At 32.7% G+C, this 22383-nt stretch overlaps 1 protein-coding gene across 1 annotated transcript in view; it reads left to right on the top strand.

Moving 5' to 3' along the window:
- Nucleotides 1-1067: 1067 nt before the first annotated feature.
- LOC135139884 (polycomb group protein Psc-like) overlaps nt 1068-22383 on the top strand; it is an 80760-nt gene continuing 59444 nt past the window's right edge. Inside the window, exon 1 of the mRNA XM_064070234.1 lies at nt 1068-1447. The gene's annotated coding sequence lies outside the window, so the exon portion shown is untranslated. The remainder of the gene's footprint in view (nt 1448-22383) is intronic.

Raw genomic sequence — 22383 nt, 5'->3', positions numbered from 1 at the left:
AACTGATGGAAACACACCATCCTATCACTTCGCTATATCTTACTTAATAATTAATAATATATTCTTATGAATATGCTATATGTAGTGGACAGATGTGCTCAAGGTGAAAACGTTCTTCTATAATTTTTTTATTGTTGACACTTTGTGATTAATTGACTAGTTTGAATTTAAATAGAACATAGTTTAGCAAAAAATGGCTTATCTTATTGAATTAGGCAAATAATTAGCCAGCGATTACTTAAATAATAATAAATATTAACTGTGTAGCCTAGTGGACACAGTATGCTCAGACAGCCTACGCCACTGCACTCCGATTGTCAAAACACAGCCAACCGAGATTCACGTTATAACTCCTTAATTACTGACGTCAAGTATGCGCCGATAGTATCAAAAACAAACATGTCACGGCTCACTTGATCGCTGCGAGGTTATTGAAAGCTTAAATCGTAATCAGTCGGAATGTGCAAATATAATAACCATTTTGACTCAAGAAATCGCGACCTCATCTTATATATAACAGCGTCTTTTATGTCTTAGTGTTTTTGTTTACGCCACCATATTGCTTTTAATTGTCTGTGACACATGTTGTTTGACGCATTCACACGTGACCCGTAAAGTATGACATTCCACGCCACTGGACTTCAGCTGTCAAAACAGCAACACAAACCAATCACGCCGTAGCTCATTAATTAGTGACGTCATTTAATGCGCCGATACAATCAGACGCAAACATGTCTCAATCGTTTAAAATAATTCCCGCCGCTGTTAATTAAAATCGCATAAATAAAATGCGAAAAAATGCGCCGCCTATGGTAATCAGCACGCGTGACGTCACCGTCTCTTTTTTCTCACGAAGCACCTCAGCCCACTCGACATACGCTCCTAAAAATTTTTACCAGTGTACTCGTTCTCGTTATTCCACAAAAGCTGGCCGAGCGGAGAGACCGGCGGTAGAACGGTTTATATACCTGCAGTACATAAGGGGAAAATAAATACATAGCCGCTATATACTTGCGCTTTCTCTCTCGCACACAGCTGTGTACAGAACGCATCAGTCTGCCGAGCGAGATCGTGGTGTGCTGTGAGCCGTGTTTTGGTGCGAGGAAAGCCGCCGCCGCCGCCGTCGCCGACCTCCAGCCGCCTCCTCGCAGTGCCTCCGCCGCCCCACGGGCCCGTCCTCCGCCGCCGCCGCCGCGAAGCCGGCGAAAACGGAAAAATGTGTGCGCGTTGAGGTTAGGTCGTCGATAAGGGCGAAAGTCGCGCTCGCCGGCCGTATTGCTTTTGTTTTCTCGTTATTACTTAACGTGGATTCGAAGTTGGATCGAGTGTGTGGTGGAAATGTGCGCTGACGTTTCGCCGAAACAAAGGAAAAAGTGGCCGGTTTTGTGCCTTTTCGGAGTTTATGGGGGTTTGTGAGGGGGTTCCGGCGCCGAAGAGGACGATTTTGGTGAGTTTTGGGGGGCCGGGGCTGCGCCCCGCGAGAAACAGATGAACGCGCGTTACGTCACGTGCTTTCTCGGGATTATTTATTTATATATCGATTGCGAAAACAACCCTGGGCGAATAAACAATGCCGTTTTTTCATTGTTAAGTTGGTACCGCGCTTGACAGGTGGGGCGAACGTGCGATAACAGTTCCTCGAAGACACTAATGGCACCCTCGGAGGGGGTGGGGGGACCGGATGTGGACGTTTGTTTACCCCGACTCGGGAGCGTGGCGATTTCGGGAGAGATCCTGAGGGAGTGCGTACGCTACAGGTACCAACTTGACAACGACAATAAACTTGATAAATTACGCCGTTTGGGAGTCTAGTCGGCTGCGACTTCATGCCGGTCCCGGCTTTATTAAAGGGCGGTTGTAAACCATTGTGCTCTGGCGGAATTTTTATGGCCGTTTGGGTTTTTAGGTTATGTACAAAAGTACGAAAGTTGCTTCTTTTGCGAAGCTAATTGTTTCGCTAAGTGTGCTTTGGAACAGTGTTACCACACGTCGAAGATTTGGTTACTTTCCGGCTGTTATGGTGTCGTTTTTCATTAATATGATATAAGTAATTCGGAGGGAACTGCGCTGTCATGTGGGTGATGGTCAGGTGTTTGGGATAGCCACGCCTCCGGGTTTTTAGTATAGTCGGTGTGGTGGACTTTGCCTTGTAACGATAAAAAATGAGGAGGAGTTGTAGTCAACTTCTTGTCTTGATGTACATTAGATACAGGGTGATTCAACTATCAAGCTTTTTGGAAATTTTTCTTTAGTTTCAACGATGTAAATGCTCTGACGGTTTCGAGTGTACCCAATGATAAAGCAAAGTTAAAAATAGGAATAAAGGAGTTTGATATTTTGCTTAACTTCCAAAGTGTAGCATGTTTTATTTATAACACTTTGATTATTTTTTCTTCAAAGTGTTAAACGTTGACATTTTAACATGTAACTGAGCGATGAAATGGAAATTGACAAGCCTGCACAGAACTGCCCACGCCCCTGAAGCACAAACTAAGTTTTTGGATAAACTATAAAACTTGATTTTGCTAACGAAACTCACAACAACTGTAAAAATCCACCATAAATATCGATCATAATTTGGTTAATTATACCGTTGATTAGTAATCCAACGATAAATGAACAAATCTGGAACAGTCTAGGTATAATTAAAAACCCGTCTATTCAGTCCCATTGTTTTTTTTACATGATACTTGCTATAAGAAAACGGCCAAAGACGACTATGGATTTTTTGAGATTTGTCTTTGATATCAATTTGAAGGTTGGAGTTCAAAGTGGAACGATCAAAGACAAACTTTCACAAATCTTTGATCGTCTTTATTATGGCTCTATCGGTATTTCATTAATTTTTTTCCATCATAAATGATATAATAATAATATTAATGATAATGTTTATTTGTATCCATCAGTTCCAAAGTTCAAATCAGGATAAAAAATATAAAGCGATATACAGGATGATTCTTAATATATGGGAAAAACTTGCTTACCGTATCCTCATGAAAATAAGAGGAAAAGCTCATATCAGTGTATGTTCTAAAATGCGTAATTTCAATAAAAAGTCCTTCAGATTTTTTCCTCTGGGTCACTTTGAATCCCTAGTTTATAACACACTGTATTCTCGGAATTTTAGGAAAATGGGGTAAAGTGTTTTTGATTTAACCAATAACAAATCCCTTGATTGACCAACTTTCAAAATTCCATGGCTGTCTTTGAGTGCGTTTTTTATTGATCTCTCGGTGTTTAGAGAGTTGATTGAGATATTAAGTTTTGCTAACTAAACTTTCATTATAAATGAGAAATATAAGAAAAATAATAGTAATATTTATCGATATCCACCGGTCTCAAGGCCCAAATTAGAATAAAATTTATAAAACCATATACAGGGCGATTCTTAATATATGGGAAAAACTTGATGACCGTTGTGTCCCCATGAGAATAAGAGAAAAAGTTATACTCAATATATGAAAATGCGTAATTTTAAATGTATAGGGTGTGATAAATTTAGTTTCTTGGTGTCCAAAATTAAATCCTTCGGATTTTTCCTTTGAGGTCAAGGAATTTCTGAAAAATGAGGTAAAGCGTTTTTTATTTAACCTGTAAGAAATTGCGAGATTCATAAATTTTCAAAAATCTGTGGCTGTCTTTGATCGCGTTTTTAATTGATTACATCGTATTTAAAGAGATTAAAATTTTGCGAACTAAATTTTCATTATCAATGAAAAGCGTAATAGTAATAATACTATTTATTGATAATCAACAGCCTCAAGGCCTAAATTAGAACAAAAAAAAAATCTAGGGCGATATACAGGGTGAGTCTTAATATATGGGAAAAACTCGACGACTGTTGTCCTTACATAAAAATAAGAGAAAAATCTCATCTATGCGTGTTCAATAATACAAAATTTTAAACTTACAGGATGTGATAAATTATAATTTATCGGTGTCCAAAATTAAGTCCTTCAGATTTCACTGCATTCCCGGAATTTCTGAAAAATGAGGTAAGGTGTTTTTGAATTAATCTATAAAAAATTGCGAAATTAATAAATTTTCAAAAATCCGTGGCTGCCTTTGATCGCTTTTTTTATTGATTACTTCCTATCTAAAGAGATTAAAATTTTGCGAACTAAATTTTCATTATAAATGAAAAGCGTAGGTAATAGTAATAATAATATTTATTGATAATCAGAGGCCTCAAGGCCTAAATTAGAATAAAAGGCTATAAAGCGATATACAGGGTGATTCTTAATATGTGGCAAAAACTCGACGACCGTTGTCTTGACACGAAAATACGAGAAAAATCTCATATCAATGCATGTTCAAAAATACAAAATTTTAAACTTATAGGGTGTGATAAATTATAATTTATACCTATGCGTCCAAAATTAAGTGCCCCTTAATTTCTGAAAAACGAGCTCAAGCCTTTTTGATTTAACCAACAACAAAATACGAGATTCACAAATTTTCAAAAGTCTGCGGCTGTCTTTGAACACATTTTTTATTAACCTCTGTATTTAGAGGGTGGGTTGAGATATTAAAAGTTTGCGAGCTAAATTTTCATTATAATTAATGATAAATATAAGAATAATAATAAGGTTTATTGTTATTCAGCGGCCCCACGGCCTAAATTAGAATAACAAATCTAGAGCGATATACAGGGTGATTCTTAATATATGGGAAAAACTCGACGATCGTTGTCCTTAATAAAAATAAGAATCTCAAATCAGTGTATGTTCAAAAAATACAAAATTAAATCCTTCGGATTTTTTCCTCAGAGGTCACCTTAAATCTCTAGTTTATAATACACTGTATTCTTGGAATTTGTGAAAAATGAGATGAAGCGTTTTGATTTAATCAAAAATAAATTGCGAGATTCACAAATTTTCAAAAATCCGTGGCTGGCTTTGATAGGGTTTTTTATTGATCACTTAGTATTTAGAGAGAATAAAATTTTGCGAATAAATTTTCATTATAAAATGAAAAGCGTAATAGTAATAATACTATCTATTGATAATCAGCGGCCTCAAGGCCTAAATTAGAATAAAAAATCTATAAAGCGATATACAGGGTGATTCTTAAAACATGACAAAAACACAACGATCGTTGTCTTTACGTGATAATATATATTTAAAATACATTTTAAACTGATAGGGTGTGATAATTTATAAATTTGTGGTGTCCAAAATTAAGTCCTGATGTCAAGGAATTTCTGAAAAATGAGGTAAAGCGTTTTTGGTTTAACCAAAATGCGAGATTCACAAATTTTCAAAAATCCGTGGCTGTCTTTGATCGCGTTTTTTATTGATCCATTTGTATTTAGAGGGTGAGTTGAAATATTAAAATTTTCATAATAAATAGTAAGTATAAAAATAATAATAATATTTATTGATATTCAGCGGCCTCAAGGCTTAAATTAGAATAAAAAATCTAGAGCGATATACAGGGTGATTCTTAATATATGGGAAAAAGAGAGTGAGTTGTGATGTTAAAAGTTTGCGATCTAAATTTTCAAAAAATTAATGATAAATATAAGAATAATAATAATAATAACATTTATTGATATCCAGCGGTCTCAAGGCCTAAATTAGATTACAAAATTTGTAGCTATATACAGGGTGATTCTTAATATATGGGGAAAACTCGACGACCGTCGTCCTTACATGAAAATAAGAAAAAAATCTCATATCAATGTAGTTCAAAAATACAAAATTTTAAACTTTAGGGTGTGGTAAATTATAATTTATCGGTCCCCAAATTAAGTCCTTCAGATTTCACTGTGTTCCCGGAATTTCTGAAAAATGAGGTAAAGTGTTTTTGAATGAACCTATAACAAATTGCGAGATTCACAAATTTTCAAAAATCCGTGGCTGTCTTTGATCGCGTTTTTTATTGATTACTTCGTATTTAGAGAGATTAAAATTTTGCGAACTAAATTTTCATTATAAATGAAAAGCGTAATAGTAATAATAGTAATATGTATTGATAATCAGGGGCCTTAAGGCCTTAATTAGAATAAAAAAACTATACAGCTATATACAGGGTGTATCTTAATATATGGCAAAAATTCGGCGATCGTTGTCTTTGCATGAAAATAAGAGAAAAATCTCATATCAATATATGTTCAAAAATACAAAATTTTAAACTTACATGGTGTGATAAATTATGATTTATGGGTGTCCAAAATTAAATCCCTCAGATTTTTTCCTGCGAGGTCAAGGAATTTCTGAAAAATGAGGTAAAGCGTTTTTGATTTAACTAATAACAAAATGTGAGATTTACAAATTTTCAAAAATTTATTACTCTCTTTGATTGCGTTTTTTATTATTTCGTATTTAGAGAGACTAGAATTTTGCGAACTACATTTTGAATTATAAATGATAAATAAAAGAATAATAATAATAATATTTATTGATATTGGTGTCAAGGCCCAAATTAGGATAAAATATATAAAACGATATACAGAGTGATTCTTAAAACGTGGGAAAAACTCGACGACCGTTGTCCTCGCATGAATACAAGAGAAAAAGCTCATGTTAATGTGTATTTAAAAATGCACAATTTCAAATTTATAAAGTGATGAATTATAATTTATCGGTGTCCAATATTAAGTTCAGATTTTTTCCTCTGGGGTTTAATTAATAACAAATAGTTCGATTCATTAATTTTTTTCAATTACCCAGTATAATAATAAATTAAAAAAAAAATATTAATGCACTCATGTCGGGTGTTTGGTTGAAAAACTCGTCAAGTGGGCGTTGGAATTGAACAACATAACTTCACTTTTTTGCATAATAAAATGACCCCTTTTCAACAAGTGTGTCAAACGTGATTTATACACAATAGTATGGATTAATAGAACACATACGTTTTTCGCTACGTTTTCTTTTATCAAAAAAAATCACGCCAACTTGATTTACCCAAAAATTTCGAGCATGACGTCAGCAAGTTTTTAGTAAAATATGAAGACGGATTCTAAACCACAAGTACAGAAACAGGTTATTTAATAAAATATAAGTAGGATTTACTTATTCTCACATTTCTAAAGTATTCTCAAAACTTAACAGTCGGTCTCATAGTTTCGGAGATTATCTTACACGCTCGAGAAGTAAAAAGTCGATTGTCACTTCCGGAAAACCTTATCGATAGAATTATCTTCTGCATCAAAGTAAGCGTAGATTTGCAGATGTGCACAACCATTTTTGTAAATTGCCATTAAACTCAACTTTTACGTTATATCGTATATCAAATCAACGCATATGTTGTCGTGCGTTATATTATAGTCATCGAAATCTGCTCAGAAAAATTTCTCTTTGCGGATACTTTTGCCACCGTTTCGCTTAACATTTCTCCGTATTGTTATAAGTGAGTAACTTAATCTCTAAGAGTAAAGATCAGACAACATACGGTAAGTGGCGGCTTGAGGTTTGAGCGAAAGTGACTCTTAACAACAATCCTCGCTCGACGTTGTATTTGAGTCTACAGAAATTTTAGCGACTTCAAGAGGGAGTCAAGTTCAACGAATTATTCCTAATAACTACCTCCCAGAAAGTGATTTAGGACCACAGCCATAAACTTCGGCTGCCCTAAGGGCTACTTACTCTTTTCACTTTGCATACAATGCATTCGCTTCTATGTACTCTTTACATAAGGTTCAAGTTTGCTTAAAATTTGCGGTATTGTTGAAGCTGTCACACTGCGCCTAGTCTCTGCTATGCACTTAGACGGAATTCTTACCTCTCTGGTTTCTCCGCTTTGTTAAAATTTCGTGTCATAATCATCACCGAACCCGCTTCATTGACACCCGAATATTTATTGCGCTGGTAATTGTTAGTCAGTTCATGTCGAATCATTGTTTCGTTCATTGATTATATCGTCGCCCCATTTCTGATTAGGCATTGTCGACGAAATTGATAAAGATGCTCGGTCGCGTTAAATATTCATCAAATCTGTGCTCTATTGATAATTTTCCGTCCGTCTGTTTTTCCTTCCGCTTTTTGTTTCGCCGTTTTGCATTTTCATTCGACGACATTTTTTGTCCGTGTGAATGGCATCTCCTCTTTGAACTCGTTTATTTCAATCTAATTTCGTTTTTTAGAGGCGCGCGTTTTTAACGAACGGTGCTCAAAGAGGAGAAGATCGGGAACGTCGATAGGGGAACGAGTTTTATTAATTGTGTTATTAGTTTCGTAAATCTTAATTTTAGTTGCGGTTTTTATTAAGAGCGCCTCCACAGGATTGTTCATGTAAGAGTTACGAGAGCAGAGCGCTATTTTTAAATCCATATTTAGATTTTTTTCTGGGTAGGAGTTGCGTCACCTTTCAGTTTTTGCTTCATGGTTCATTTATCCATAATTAGTTTGAGAGATGTATTATAAAACAAAGTTTAATGCATGTTTAATTTTTGGCTTTTCTGTGGAGTTCAACATTTGCATGGTTTTGGTTTCACGACACAATGGAATTTAAAATATAATAGGACATGGAACATTTTCGCGGTGCTAGGAAATGGGATAATGATTGGACGTTTGTTAGAGTTTTTATTACTATTCTGCGACATGGAGGTCACACAAGCACTGTATAATTGAATTAGAGATTATAAATAACTAGTCTTTGTTCGCATGAAAGAAAGCCGGTTTGATATTCTTGTGGTTTGAGTCGTTTAGACGGAGCTTTCCGTACCTCTGAAGCACAATCAAGCAATTTTTTAGATGAATTGTTATGGATTTAGTCAAAGTTGTGGTTTTGTGTGTGTTCTTTTTTAATTAAAAACAAACGGACAATAATATTCAGCTGCATTTATTTAGAGAGTGCGTTGAAATATTAAAATTTTGCAAACTGTATTTTTGTTGTAAATGATATAAAGTGATATACAGAGTGATTTTTAATATATGCGAAAAATCTTTCTTGTACGAACTGTTTAAGTAACTCGAATCGTCATATTGCAAAAAGTATGAACATTTCAAGATGTTCCATAGTTTTGTCCAAAAAATATTCCATATTTTTGTCCATGAATGGCGAGAGTGAAAAATTAGCCGCTGTAGTCAGATTGATTCTGAACAATTTTTAATTTTTTTGCAATATTATAAAATGAAAAAAACTATAGAGACATGATTCTTTCAAACATGATTTATTTTTCCTAAAATTTATTGGTTCAAGGTAAAAAAACGGGGTAAAACGTATATCATTTGAAAGGTCCTTGTGATGTCACAAAATGTTTTCTTTTCTAATACATATTATTCTTATTTTGGTAGATGGATAGTAACTGTTTCGAAGAATCAGAAGAATCTGAAAGGATCTGAGGGAATCTCGGAGAATTTCGAAAAATCTAGAAGAATCTGGAAGAATCTGAAACAGTCTGCAGGGATCTGCAATGATCTGGAAAAATTTGAAAGAATCTGAAACGATATGAAAGGTGAAAAATTTTGAGAAAATCTGAGATTATCGAAAAATTCTGAAAGAACCTGAGAGAATTTAAGATTTTGTCAATTTCTTTTATTTTCTTTACGACGCTTCTTTACGATTTCTTTGGATTCTTTCTGATTCTCTCTTTTGCATTTTTCGGATTTTTTAGAACTCTTTCAGATTCTTTCAAAGATACCATCAGACATCCTCGAGATTCTTTAAAAATTTTTTGTTTTGTTCAGATTGTTTCAGATTCTTACAAGTCCTTTCAGATTCCTGCAGATTCCGCCAGATTTTTCTAGATTCTTTTAGATTTTGCTAGGTTCTTCGAGATTTTCTCATATTCCCTGGAGGAATTTGAGGGAACCTAGAAAAATCTCGAAAAATCTTGAAGAATTTGGAAGAATCTGAAAGAGTCTGCAGGGATCTGAAATTATCTGGAAAAAGTTGAAAGAATCTCAAACGATATGAAAGGTGAAAAATTCTGAGAGAATCTGAGAGTATCGAAAAAATCTGAGAGAATTTAAGATTTTTTCAAATTCTTTCATTTTCTTTACGAGTCTTCTTTTCGATTTCTTTGGATTCTTTCTGATTCTCTCTTTTGCATTTTTCGGATTTTTTAGAACTCTTTCAGATTCTTTCAAAGATACCATCAGACATCCTCGAGATTCTTTAAAAATTTTTTGTTTTGTTCAGATTGTTTCAGATTCTTACAAGTCCTTTCAGATTCCTGCAGATTCCGCCAGATTTTTCTAGATTCTTTTAGATTTTGCTAGGTTCTTCGAGATTTTCTCATATTCCCTGGAGGAATTTGAGGGAACCTAGAAAAATCTCGAAAAATCTTGAAGAATTTGGAAGAATCTGAAAGAGTCTGCAGGGATCTGAAATTATCTGGAAAAAGTTGAAAGAATCTCAAACGATATGAAAGGTGAAAAATTCTAAGAGAATCTGAGAGTATCGAAAAAATCTGAGAGAATTTAAGTTTTTTTCAAATTCTTTCATTTTCTTTACGAATCGTCTTTTCGAATTCTTTGGATTCTTTCTGATTCTCTCTTTTGCATTTTTCGGATTTTTTAGGCCTTTTTCAGATTCTTTCAAAGATACCATCAGAAATCCTCAAGATTCTTTAAAATTTTTTTGTTCTGTTCAGATTGTTTCAGATCCTTACAAATCCTTTCAGGTTCCTGCAGATTCCGCCAGATTTTTCTAGATTCTTTTAGATTTTGCCAGGTTCTTCGAGATTTTCTCATATTCCCTGGAGGAATTTGAGGGAACCTCGAAGAATCGCGAAAAATCTAGAAGAATTTGGAAGAATCTGAAAGAGTCTGCAGGGATCTGAAATGATCTGGAAAAATTTGAAACAATCTGAAACGATATGAAGGTGAAAAATTCTGAGAGAATCTGCGAGTATCGAAAAAATCTGAAAAAATCTACGAGAATTTAAGATTTTTTCAAATTCTTCCATTCCTTTACAACTCTTCTTTTCGAATTCTTTGGACTATTTCTGATTTTTTCTTTCGCATGTTTCGGGTTCTTTCGAACTTTTTTTGATTCTTTCGAACTTTTCAGATTCTTTCAAAGACACCGTCAGAAATCGTCAAGGCTCTTTAAATTGTTTTATTTCTGTTCAGATTGTTTCAGATCCTTACAAATCCTTTCAGATTCCTGCAGATTCCGCCAGATTTTTCTAGATTCTTTTAGATTTTGCCAGGTTCTTCGAGATTTTCTCATATTCCCTGGAGGAATTTGAGGGAATCTCGAAGAATCTCGAAAAACCTAGAAGAATTTGGAAGAATCTGAAAGAGTCTGCAGGGATCTGAAATGATCTGGAAAAATTTGAAAGAATCTGAAACAATATGAAAGGTGAAAAATTCTGAGAGAAGTTGAGAGTATCGAAAAAGTCTGAGAGAATTTAAGATTTTTTTCAAATTCTTTCATTTTCTTTACGAATCTTCTTTTCGAATTCTTTGGATTCTTTCTGATTCTCTCTTTCGCATTTTTCGGATATTTTCGAACTTTTTCAGATTCTTTAGAACTTTCCAGATTCTTTCAAAGGTATCATCAGAAATTAAGATTTTTTTATATTCTTTTAGATTTTGCTAGATTATTCGATATTTTCTCATATTTTCTGGACGAATCTGAGGGAATCTCGAAGAATCCCGAAAAATCTGAAAGAATCTGAACGATTTTGGAGGACTCTGGAGCGATGTGGAAAAATTTGAAAGCAAATATTATTTTTGTTAAAATCCAGGGAATCCTAGAGAGTCTTAGGGAATGTAAGAGAATTTGAGAGATTCGTAAAGAAACTGAAGGAATCTGAGGGAACCTGTGAGAATCTGAGAGAATTTTGAAGAATTTCAAAGAATTTAGAAAAATCAAATAGAATCTAACTAGAGAAAAACTGGAGGAATCTGGAAGAATTTGGAAAAACCTGAAAAGATCTGAAACGATCTGAATAGAACTGAAAAATTTGAAAGCTCTTGACGGTCTTTTATAGAATCTTAAAAAATTTGATTGGTAAGAAACCGCAATAATCAGATATATTAAAAAAAAAATTGAAAAAATCTGAAAGAGTAAATCACACAGAAAATGAAAGAATCTGAATGCGTTTGAAAGAATTTGTAGGAGTTTGAGGGAGTCTGAGAGATTCGAAAAGTATTTGAAGGAATCTGAGGAAATTTGAGGGATTCTGTGAGAACCTCGAAGAATCTAGAAAAATCTGGAAGAATTTTGGAAAGGATTTGTAAGGATCTGAAAGTATCTGCACGGTTTTAAAACGACCTGAATAGCATTCAGAAATTTGAAAGAATCGTGAGGGTTCCTGACGGTGTCTTTGAAAGAATTTGAAAAAATTTGAAAGAATGTGAAACAATCCGAAAGCATCCAAAAGAATCCGACAGGAACAATCTTAAAAAAAGGAAAGAATCCGGAAGAATTTGAGGGAATATGAAACTAACAATTAGAAAGAATCAGGCGGATTGGAAAGAATCTCAGGAAATCTAGACGAATCTAGGTAAAGCTGGAGGATTCTGCGAGAATTTGACAGAATCTAGAGAAATGTAGAAAAAACTGGAAGAATCTGGAACAGTCTGCAGGAATCTGAAAGCGATCCTGAAAAATTCTGAGGGAATTTTTTCGTTAATTTTCTAGTTATTTTTTGTAGGAGTATATCTTAAATTACTGAAGGAATTTGAAGGAATCTGAGAGAATCTTAAAAAAACTGGAGGAATCTAAAAAAAACTGGAGGAATCTGGAAGGATTTGGAAGAATCTGCAGGAATCTGAAACGATTTCAATAGAACTGAAAAATTTGAAAGGATCTTGAGGATTCCTGACCTCTTTGATAGAATCTTAAAAAATTTGATTGGAAACTAACCGGAAGCATCGAAAAGCATCCGGAATAATCAGAAAGAATAAAAAAAATCGAAAAATCTGAAAGAGAGAATCAGAAAGAAAATGAAAGAATCTGGAGGAAAAAAAGAAAACCTGAGAGAAATTGCGAGATCGGGAAGAATCTGAGAGATTCGGAAAGAATTTGAAGGAATCTGAGGAAACTTGTGGGAATCTTTGAGACTGTCAAAGAATCTAGAAAAACCTGACAGAATTTGGAAAAGTCTGTAGGGATGTTCAAGTCGTGAATGCTCCGGACGGTATCTCCGAAAGAATCTGAAAAAATTGGAAAGAATGTGAATCAATTCGAAAGCATACGGAATAATCCGGAAGAATCTTAAAAAAAGGGAAGAATCTGAAAACATGTGAAAGAATCTGGAAGAATTTGAGGGAATATGAAACGAAGAACTAGAAAGAATTAGAGGGGATTGGAAAGAATCTCAGGAAAGCTAGACGAATCTAGGTAAACCTGAAAGAATCTAAGAGAATCTAGAAAACTATAGAAAAATCTGGAAGAATCTGAGACAATCTGCAGGGATCTGAAAGGATCCAAAGCGATCTTGAAACATTCTGAGGGAATTTTTTTGTTAATTTTCTAGTTATTTTTTGTAGGAGTATATTTTTAGTTTATTTGGTTTTTGTAGCTGTGATCTCTTCCTGTTGAAATTAGCAAATATTATTATTATTAAAATCCAGAGAATTCTAGAGAATCTGAGGGAATGTAAGAGAATTTGAGAGATTCGTAAAGAAACTGAAGGAATTTGAAGGAATCTGAAAGAATCTGAGAGAATCTAAAAAAAATTGGAGGAATCTGGAGGAATTTCAAGAAATCTGAGAGAAATTGCGAGATTGGAAAGAATCAGAGAGATTTGGAAAATATTTGAAGAAATCTGTGGGAATCTGTGTGAATCTCGAAGAATCGAGAAAAATCTGAAAGCATTTGGAAGAGTCTGTAGAGACCTGAAAGTATCTGCACGGTTTCAAAACGACCTGAATAGAATTCAAAAATTCGAAAGAATTGCGAGAATTCCTGACGGTGTCTGAAAGAATCTGAAAAAATTCGAAAGAATGTGAAACAATTCGAAAGCATCCAAGGGCATCCGGAATAATCCGAAAGAATCCAGAAGAATCCGAAAATACTTAAAAAAAAGGAAAGAATCTGAAAACATGTGAAAGAATCTAGAAGAATCTGGGGGAACTAAGAATTAGAAAGAATTAGACGGGATCGGAAAGAACCTCAGGAATTCTAGACGAATCTGGGTAAACTTGCAACAATTTGAGAGAATCTAGAAAAATGTAGAAAAATATGGAAAAATCTGGAACAGTCTACAGGAATCCTGAAAAATTCTGAGGGAATTTTTGTTAATTTTCTAGTTGTTTTCTGTAGGAGTATATTTTTAGTTTATTTCGTTTCTGTACCTGGGATCCCTTCCTGTTGAAATTAGCAAATATTATTACTATTATTAAAATCCAGAGAATTCTAGAGAGTTTGAGGGAATGTAAGAGAATTTGAGAGATTCGTAAATAAACTGAAGGAATTTGAAAGGATCTGAGAGAATCTAAAAAAAACTGGAGGAATCTGGAAGAATTTGGAAGAATCGGCAGGGATATGAAAGGTTCTGAAACGATTTGAATTGAACTGAAAAATTTGAAAGAATTGGAATCAATCCGGAAGCATTAAAAATTGCATCCGGAATAATTAGACAGATCAAAAAAATTGAAAAAATCTGAAAGAGAGAATCAGAAAGAAAAAAAAATCTGAAAGCATTTGAAAAAATCTGGAGGAATTTGAAGGGATCTGAGAGAAATTTCGAGATCGGAAAGAATCAGAGAAATTTGGAAAACATTTGAAGGAACTTGTGGGATTCTGTGAGAATCTCGGAGAATCTAGAAAAATCTGGAAAAATTTGGGAAAGTTTGCACGGATCTGAAAGTATCTCCACGGTTTTAAAACGACCTGAATAGAATTAAAAAATACGAAAGATTCGTGAGGATTCCTGACGGTGTCTTTGGTGTCTTTGAAAGAATCTGAAAAAATTCGGAAGAATGTGAATTAGTCCGGAAGCATCCGGAATAATTCGAAAGAATCCGAAAGAAAGAATCTTAAAAAAGGAAAGAATTTGGAAGAATCTGAGTGAATCCAAGAAAATCTTAGGGAATATGAATCTAAGAATCGGAAAGAATTAGAAAGAGTCAGAGGGAATTGACAAGAATCTCAGGAAATCTAGACGAATCTAGACAAACCTGGAAGAATCTCAGGGAATTTAAGAGATTCGTAAAGAAATTGAAGGAATCTGAAAGAATCTGAGGGAACCTATGATGATCTGAGAGAATTTTAAAGAATTTCGAAGAATTTATAAAAATCAAATAGAATCTAAAAAAAACTGGAGGAATCTAGAAGAAATTGGAACGATCTGAAAGGATCTGAATAGAACTGAAAAATTGGAAAGAATCTTGAGGATCCCTGACGGTCTTCGAGATAGAATCATAAAAAAATTTGATTGGAAACAAACCGGAAGCATCGAAAAGCATTCGGAATAATCAGGAAGACTAAAAAAAAATCGAAAAAAACTGAAAGAGAGAATCAGAAAGAAATGAAAGAATCTGAAAGCGTTTGAAAAAATCTGGAGGAGAAATTACGAGATCGGAAAGAATCTGAGAGGCTGAGAAGGTATTTGAAGAAACCTGTGGGAATCTGTGAGAATTTCGAAAAATCTGCAGGGATCTGAAGGTACGAGTATTTCGACGGTTTTAAAACGACCTGAATAGAATTCAAAATTACGAAAGAATGTGGGACAGTCCGAAAGCATCCGGAATAATACAAAAGAAACTGAAAAAAAGGAAAGAACCTGCAAGAATCTGAGGGAATTCAAGAAAATCTGAGGGAATATGAAACTAAGAATCGGAAAGAATTAGAAAGAATCAGAGAGGATCGGTAAGGATCTCAGGAAATCTAGACGAATCTAGATAAACCTGGAAGAATCCGGAACAGTCTGCAGGCATCTGAAAGTATCCAAAGCGATCTTGAAAAATTCTGAGGAAATCTGAGCGAATTTTCAGGGATATTGAGAGAATCTGAAAGAATATAAGAAAATCTGTAAGAAAGTGTATTTTTTTTAGAAACTTTCGCATTAGTTTTTCAACATATTGACACTAAAATTTATGGAAAACTTGATATTGATATTTTACCGTTGAGACGTTATAAACGAAGTGAAATGAATGATAAACAGAAATCAGCGCAAATTTTTTCCGAAATTCTTGATATTAAAATTAATCAAATACCAATTAGATTTTCTGCCATAGAAAAATGACACATTTTTGACGTGCTTAATGTTTTTAAAATTTCATTTTTTCGGAAAAAAATTTTTGACATTTAGATATTGGAGCATCTTGTGCCTTATCTCATGAACTTCTCAACTTAGGAGCCGCCCCTACTCTTGACCTGGATTAATTTAGAGAGCCAAACTTTAAGGTTGTATAAATTTTTCCACTAAAAGTTGTGTAAAAAATTGGTTTAAGGCTATTTAAACAAGATTTTCCTCGCCCCTTAAATACAAACAAACAAATCCAGTTTTTTCGGAAAATGGTGAAATTTGACATTCCAAAATTTTGTTATTTTATAATAACCTTTATAAGTAAAATAATATAAATAATACAAGTCACAGTAAAAAAAAAACACTCAGTAAGGATGGAATTTGAACCCTCACGCCACAGAGCGCAAGACCGAGAACCATTATTTCCACTCGACTACAAAGTATTCCATGCTGAAGCGAGATATTGCCTACCTGAATCACCTGGAAAATATTGCACAAAAATATTTTGTAAAGTAATTGTAATCAAAATTAAGGCGGATTCATAAACCACGAGTACAGAAATGTACTACCGTACAAAATGATGAGGGGATGATATCAATTCTTGCTGTAAGTACTCCAGGTTTACAACCGGCGTTTGAAAAATTGTGTTTTGAAGATGAGGTCACAAGAAAAAATCACAAGTTGTCAAATCACAGGAACGAGGTGGCCAAGGAATTTCTGAAAGACTTCGTGTTTTAAACTGTAAGCCATAGCATTTTTTAAATGAATACTCGTTGTATGTTTTGATAATTCTAGAGGTTATGAAACGTCGATAAAACCTGAAATCAACCATTCGTCAAATGGACCCTCTCACAATACTTCCCTATCTCGTTCGGGAAGTAAAATTGACAAGTGATGTAACAGCCGACTGAGAGGATAACGATTTGCATAGAAAAAAGGAGAAAGTCTCTCCATCAGCCATAAATCTTAAACAACTCCGTAAAAACCCAAAAACGACGAAATACGTGAAACACCCTGTATGCAAATCACCCGTCTCCACATTGACCGCGCCGCGCAAATACAAAGCAAAATAAATAATATCTCCGTGCATACAAAACTAAAAATAACTTGTTTTGAATAACCGTTTATTACCGATCCATTACAATGCCATTCGTCCTCATGTGACATACTGCCAACAGTACAAATAATGTCAGCTGTTTCGACTGCTCGAGACCTCACTCTGAATCGAAAACGCGACAGTATCGCCAACAGAACGCCGGCTCATGACGCGGGGTGTGGCGTACACATAACGCTAAACGTAACGGAGAAAGGAAAAGTTCTTATCCTCGTTTCGGCGTAATTTACTGCCGGAACGCCATCTGGACCGTCCTGAATATCCACAAGCGGACACAATTGCATATTTCGTACAAAGAAGCCGGTCACGTGACGGCACGCAACAGCGGGGGCTGCGACAGAGGGGGATTTGATTTTTTTTCGAAAGGGGTTCAAACGGACACTAGTTCAATAACATTCCACCGGATACAAAAATCAAGTTCCAAGTATATATAAAAATACCGCTATGAAACCTCTCATATAAAACGCATTGTGTCAGCCATGTTAAAGTGAACTCCACAATATATTGCTATCGAAAGCTTCTATATTGAATCGACACGCTTATCTCGGACGGGAATCTGTACTGGTTATTATTAGTACATTAATTTTGAAACAAATCATTCATCGTACAGTAAATAATGAAAATCGACGCTAACAAGCTTGAACGTTACGGTCGCTAATATTTGTAATGGACTGTAACTGTTTAACCAATAATACAATGGCTCGTTGGCGCTGCTTTCGAAAAAATCTTAAACGTCAATATCTGACATTTTTAAGTCCACACTGTTTTTTCTTTAACAAATTTTTCGTGTTCTTGAAAGCAAAATTACATGTGTCAGGTTGGTTGTCGCTCTGCGATATTACATTAACATATATAATGACGCTTTCGTGAAACTATATCTTTATCAGTAGGACCACATATCATAACAGGAAAATTTACTTTTGCATGCCGTGAACATGAAACATGAATTAACTCATACACGTTCCAGTAGAAACTAGTTAAACTTTTAAACTGAGAAGGTTATTTATAATAATGGAATAGATATCCACGTAAAAGTGTACTTTTAAAGATATACGGGTGGAGGCACTGAAAACATTTATATTTTACAAACAAGACGGAAAGTGTTAACATGATTACGAACAATGGAAGAAAAAGAAAAATGCGAGCGCAGCGAGTACGGTTAGGTGTTACTGAGAATTACCCGTTGATGTACCTGAGAAGCTAAATTATTAATTATTATAATTATATTATTATATAATTACCTTAAAAATGTTTGTGATTATCTGCCAATTATTGTTTTCTCATTTGCTGTATTTTTTTAAGGGTTTCTTTCGATATTATACTTTTTCGTTTATTCATTTTCTCAAAGTTTCAATCTGTGATTTTTTAATTTTGAATCTTTCGATTTTTCGTTGCTTCAATTTTTCAAGTCCTTGATTTCCAATTTTTAAAATTTTAGTTTTCAAAGTATAGTTTTTCGTATTTCACTTTTGATTGTTCAGTTTTACATTTTTGTAATTTTTCCATTTTTTTGATTCGAAAAGTTGAAAATTGACAAATTGAGAAATCTAAAAATTTAAAACCGAAAACGAAAAACTGCAAATCGTAGAACTGAAAAATCGAAACGTTGATAAACAAAAAATGGAAAAAAATCAATCGAAAAATTGGATAGAAGAAAAAACGAATCGAAAAATTTGGAAAACTCAAAAATATGATAGAATTGTCAAAATTGTCGGAAAACTGTAACACTGAAAGGTGGAAACCCAAAAATTAAATATGGGGAAAGTCAAAGTTTCACAATCCAATAATTGAAAAATGGAAAAAACTAAAACCGTAAAATTGAGAAGGTGAAAAATTTTAACAATTATAACAATTATTATTACATATTTAAATGAAAACTAGAAAAATTGTAAATCAAAAATTGAAGGAACGAAAAATTAAAATGAAAAAACATATTATTATCCCCCTAACACCCACTAACTTATAAGAAATTGAAGGAACGAAAAATTAAAATGAAAAAACACATTATTATCCTCTAACACCCACTAACTTATAAGAGTTATCACAAAAAATAAAATTCGCAAAATCAAAGTTTTATAATTTTTCGAAAAATCCGGATTTACTTACCGTGTACCAATTTTTTGCTATTATCACCATTTTCCTTCAATTTTTCGGTTTGCAATTTTTCGATATTAAAATTTTTCATTTTTTGAATTTTCAATTTTTCGTTTCGTCAATTTTTCAAGTTCTTGATTTTTGTTTCTCATTTTCCCCATTTTCATTTTCTCGATTATACATAGGTATATCGCAATTTTTGTTTTCTCATTACCTTTATTTTTTTTACTGTTTCATTCGACTTTACAATATTTCGTTTATCCAGTTTTTCATATTTTCAATCTGTCATTTTTTGCTACGTCGATTTTCCAATTTTTAAATTTTTGGATTTCTCATATATCCGATTTTCCGATTTTTTCGATTTTTCACTTTTTCAATTTTTAGTTTTCCAATGTTTAATCTTTCGATTTTTCGTTGCTTCAATTTTTAAAATTTTCATTTTCAAAATATAGTTTTTCGTTTTTTCACTTTTGATTTTTCAGTTTTACAATTTTTCCATTTTTCCATTTTTTTGATTCAAAAAATTGAGAGATCTAAACATTAAAAATCGAAAAACTATAAAATCGGAAAAATTGTTAAATTCAAAACCTGAAAAAACGAAAAATTGCAAAATCGAAAAAGTGGAACACGAAAAACTGCAAATCGAAGAACTGAAGAAGCGAAAAATTGGAAAGAAGAAAAAACGAATCAGATTGAAAAATTGGAAAACTCAAAAAAATTATAGAATCCTCAAAATTGTAGTCGGAAAACTGTAATACTGAAAGATGGAAACTGAAAAATTAAATATGGAGAAATTCAAAAATAAAAAATCGAAGAATTTAAATGTCAAATAAATGAAAAAATTTCAATATCCATTAATTGAAAAATGGAGAACTAAAATTGTAAAATTGAGAAGGTAAAAAAATTTAACAGTTATAATTATTATTACATATTAAAATGAAAACTAGAAAAACAGTAAATCAAAAATTGAACGAACGAAAAATTAAAATTAAAATGAAAAAACACATTATGATCCCCCTACTTATAAGAAGAAATAAAATTCGCAAAATCAAAGTTTTATAATTTTTCGAAAAATCCGGATTTACTTACCGTCGACCAATTTTTTGTTATTATCACCATTTTTCCTTAAATTTTTCGATTTGCAATTTTTCGATATTAAAACTTCGTTTTTCGATTTTTCAATTTTTCGTTTCGTCAGTTTTTCAAGTTCTTGAATTTTATTTCTCATTTTCCAGATTTTTAAAATTTTTATTTTCTCGATTTTATGTCACAATTTTTGTTTTCCCATTTGCTGTATTTTTTTTAAAGATTTCTTCCGATTTTATACTTTTTCGTTTATTCAGTTTCTTAAATTTTCAGTCTGTGATTTTTTAATTTGTCGATTTTCCAATATTTAAATTTCCTAATTTTGAATCTTTCGATTTTTCGTTGCTTCAATTTTTCAAGTTCTTGATTTCCAATTTCTAAAATTTTGGTTTTCAAAATATAGGTTTTCGTTTTACACTTTATTTTTCAGTTTTACATTTTTGTAATTTTTCCATTTTTTGATTCGAAAATTTTAAAATCGAAAAATCACAAAATTGGAAAAAATTGATAAATCCAAAACCTGAAAAACAAAAAACTGTAAATCGAAGAACTGACAAATCGAAACGTTGATAAACTAAAAGTGGAAAAAAAATCAATCCAAAAATTGGATAGAAGAAAAAACGAATCGAAAAATTTGGAAAACTCAAAAATATGATAGAATTGTCAAAATTGTCGGAAAACTGTAACACTGAAAGGTGGAAACTAAAAAATTAAATATGGAGAAATTCAAAGTTCACAGTCCAATAATTGAAAAATGGAAAAAACTAAAACCGTAAAATTGAGAAGGCGAAAAATTTTAACAATTATAATTATTATTACATATTAACATGAAAACTAGAAAAACTGTAAATCAAAAATTGTAGGAACGAAAAATTAATATGAAAAAACACATTATTATCCCCCTAACACCCATAACTTATAAGAGTTATCACAAAAAATAAAATTCGCAAAATCAAAGTTTTATAATTTTTCGAAAAATCCGGATTTACTTACCGCGGACCAATTTTTTGCTATTACCACCATTTTCCTTAAATTTTTCGATTTTTCAATTTTTCGTTTCGTCAATTTTTCAAGTTCTTGATTTTTGTTTCTCATTTTTCCCATTTTCATTTTCTCGATTATACATACCTATATCACAATTTTTGTTTTCTCATTACCTTTATTTTTTTTAGTGTTTCATTCGACTTTATAATTTTTCGTTTATCCAGTTTTTCAAATTTTCAATCTGTCATTTTTTGATGCGTCGATTTTCCAATTTTTAAATTTTTCAATTTTGATATTTTTGGATTACTCATATCCGATTTTCCGATTTTGCACTTTTTCAATTCTTGAGTTTCCCAATGTTTAATCTTTCGATTTTTCGTTGCTTCAGTTTTTCAAATTCTTGATTTCCATTTTTAAAATTTTCATTTTCAAAATATAGTTTTTCGTTTTTTCACTTTTGATGTTTCAGTTTTACAATTTTTCAATTTTTCCAGTTTTTTGATTCGAGAAATTGAGAAATCTAAAAATCGAAAAACTAAAAAATCGGAAAAATTGATAAATCCAAAAACTGCAAAAAACGAAAAATTGCAAAATCGAAAAAGTGGAACACGAAAAACTGCAAATCGAAGAACTGAAGAAGCGAAAAATTGGAAAGAAGAAAAAACGAATCAGACTGAAAAATTGGAAAACTCAAAAAAATTATAAAATCGTCAAAATTGTAGTCGGAAAACTGTAATACTGAAAGATGGAAACTGAAAAATTAAATATGGAGAAATTGAAAAATATAAAATCGAAGAATTTGAATGTCAAATAAATGAAAAAATTTCAAAATCCATTAATTGAAAAATGGAGAAAAACTAAAATTGTAAAATTGAGAAGGTGAAAAATTTAACAGTTATAATTTTTATTACATATTAAAATGAAAACTAGAAAAACAGTAAATCAAAAATTGAACGAACGAAAAATTAAAATGAAAAAACTCATTATTATCCCCCTAACACCCACTAAC

The sequence above is a fragment of the Zophobas morio genome, unplaced genomic scaffold (genome assembly GCF_036711695.1).
Source record: "Zophobas morio isolate AGI-343-1 ecotype UQ-CSIRO unplaced genomic scaffold, CSIRO_AGI_Zmor_V1 ptg000038l, whole genome shotgun sequence".
NCBI lineage: Eukaryota > Metazoa > Arthropoda > Insecta > Coleoptera > Tenebrionidae > Zophobas > Zophobas morio.
This window is presented reverse-complemented; position numbering and strand designations above follow the sequence as displayed.